Source organism: Arachis stenosperma, chromosome 2 (genome assembly GCF_014773155.1).
Source record: "Arachis stenosperma cultivar V10309 chromosome 2, arast.V10309.gnm1.PFL2, whole genome shotgun sequence".
Taxonomy (NCBI): domain Eukaryota; kingdom Viridiplantae; phylum Streptophyta; class Magnoliopsida; order Fabales; family Fabaceae; genus Arachis; species Arachis stenosperma.
This window is the reverse complement of record NC_080378.1, coordinates 46,580,355-46,583,031: the sequence shown is the minus strand read 5'-3', so window position 1 is coordinate 46,583,031 and position 2,677 is coordinate 46,580,355. Positions and strand designations below refer to the sequence as shown.

General features: G+C 32.3%; 1 non-coding gene across 1 annotated transcript; it reads right to left on the bottom strand.

The window, feature by feature from the left end:
• Positions 1-2,302: 2,302 nt before the first annotated feature.
• Positions 2,303-2,410, bottom strand: LOC130964985 (small nucleolar RNA R71). Its single transcript, XR_009081046.1, has one exon. It is a non-coding gene; the product is annotated as a small nucleolar RNA R71 (small nucleolar RNA).
• Between the last annotated feature and the right edge of the window lie 267 nt (positions 2,411-2,677).

Here is a 2,677-nt window from a genome sequence, read left to right as displayed (position 1 = left end):
TGTGTATCACGATTTCGTGTACCAAGTTTTTGGTGCCGTTGCCGGGAATTGTTCAAGTTTGGACAACTGACGGTTCATTTTGTTGCTCAGATTAGGTAATTATTTTTCTTTTTTTTTTGCTCTTCAGAATTTTTAAGAATGAATACTAGAGTTTCAGATGATGCTTTTATCATCACATGAGCCTTTTTTATTCCCATCAATTTGGCTGTTGTATGTAATGTCCTGCTAAAGCTTGGCTGACCATGTCTTATCTTTTTAGAATGAAGCTTTAGACTAACATTGCATGATTCCTGGAATTCTTATTAAAAATTTTTGAGTTTCTTATTTTCTTTTTCAAAAAAAAAATTTCGAAAAATTATAATTTTTTTTATAAAATCATAAAAAATAAAAAATATTTTGTGTTTCTTGTTTGAGTCTAGAGTCAAATTTTAAGTTTGGTGTCAATTGCATGTTTTTATCTTTGTTGCATTTTTCGAAAATACATGCATGGTGTTCTTCATAATCTTCAAGTTGTTCTTGATGATTTTCTTTGTCTGATCTTTAAATTCTCTTGTTTTGTGTCTCTTGTTATTTCTCATATGCATTCTCAATTTGTTAGTGTCTCTAGTATGAAAATTTCTAAGTTTGGTGTCTTGCATGTCCTTTTTTCCTAAAAATTTTTCAGAAAAATATGTTCTTGATGTTCATCTTGACATTCAAAGTGTTCTTGCATGCATTGTTTATTTGATCTTAGTTTTTCATGATTAGTTGCATTTTGTTATTTTTCTCTCTCATCATTAAAAATTCAAATTTTTTTTCAAAATTATGTCTTTTCAAGTTAATAATACAGAGAATTGAAGATTCAGAACATACAATAAAGGAATTACAGAAAAAAAGCTGGGCATTCAAAACGCCAAGTGAAGAAGGAATTCTGGCATTTAAACGCCAGCCAGGGTACCTGGCTGGGCGTTTAACGCCCAAAAAGGTAGACAAGTGGGCGTTAAATGCCAGAATGGATACCATTCTGGGCGTTTAACACCAGGATAGCACCAAGGAGGAAATTTTGTTTTTCAAATCATATCTTTTTCAATTTTTCAAGTTTTAAAACTGATCTTTCAAAATCTTATCTTTTTCATATCTTCTCATATCAATTATATCTTTTTCAAAATCAAATATTTTTCATTTTCCTTTTAATATTTTCAAAAATCCTTGCTAACAATTAATGTTGTGATTCAAAAATTTCAAGTTTGTTACTTTCTTGTTAAGAAAGGTGCAATATTTGAATTTTAGAATCATATCTTTTAATTTCTTGTTAGTCAAGTCATCAAATTTTAAAAATCAAATCTTTTTCAAAAATTTGTTTTTCAATCATATCTTTTCAAACATATCTTTTTCAATAAAATCTCTTTCAAATCATATCTTTTTTAAATTTTGATTTCAAAAATCTTTTCTAACTTCTTATCTTTTCAAATCTTTTTCAAAACCACCTAACTATCTTTCTCTCTCTAATTTTTGAAAATCACTAACCACTTTTTCAAAAATCTTTTTAATTAACCAATTATTTTAATTTGATATTCGAATTTCTTCTCTCTCCTATCTCTTTCTATTTAATCACTAGCACTCCCCCTCTCTTAATAATTCGAACCCTCTCCCCTTTTTATATGTTCGAATTCTTCTTTATCTACCTCATCCTTCTATTCTTATTTTTCTCTGACACATCAAGGAATCTCTATACTGTGACATAGAGAATTCCATACTTTCTTTGTTTTCTTCTCTTTCATATGAGTAGGAACAAGGATAAAGCATTCTTGTTGAAGCTGATCCTGAACCTGAAAGGACTCTGAAGAGGAAGCTAAGAGAAGCTAAAGCACAATTCTTTGGAGAGAACCTGACAGAAATTTTTGAAAAAGAAGAAGACATGGCAGCCGAAAATTACAACAATGCCAACAATGCAAGGAAGGTTCTTGGTGACTTTACTGCACCTACTCCCGACTTCTATGGGAGAAGCATCTCTATTTCTGCCATTGGAGCAAACAACTTTGAGCTTAAGCCTCAATTAGTTTCTCTGATGCAACAGAATTGTAAGTTTCATGAACTTCCATTGGAAGATCCTCATTAGTTCCTGGCTAAATTTTTGTAAATCTGTGACATTGTTAAGACCAATGGAGTTGATCCCGAGGTCTACAGACTTATGCTTTTCCCTTTTGCTGTAAGAGACAGAGCTAGTATATGGTTGAACTCACAACGTATAGACAGCCTGAACTCTTGGGAAAAGCTGGTCAATGCCTTCTTAGCTAAATTCTTTCCACCTCAAAAGATGAGTAAGCTTAGAGTGGAAGTTGAAACCTTCAAACAGAAGGAAGGTGAATCCCTCTATGAAGCTTGGGAAAGATACAAGCCATTGATCAAAAGGTGTCCTTCTAACATGCTTTCAGAATGGAGAATCATAGGTATCTTCTATGATGGTCTGTCTGAGTTATCCAAGATGTCATTGGACCATTCTGTAGGTGGATCTATTCATCTGAAGAAAACACCTGCAGAAGCTCAGGAACTCATTGAAATGGTTGCAAATAACCAGTTCATGTACACTTCTGACAGAAATCCTGTGAACAATGGGATAACTCAGAAGAAAGGAGTTCTTGAGATTGATACTCTGAACTCCATATTGGCTCAAAACAAATTATTGACTCAGTAAGTC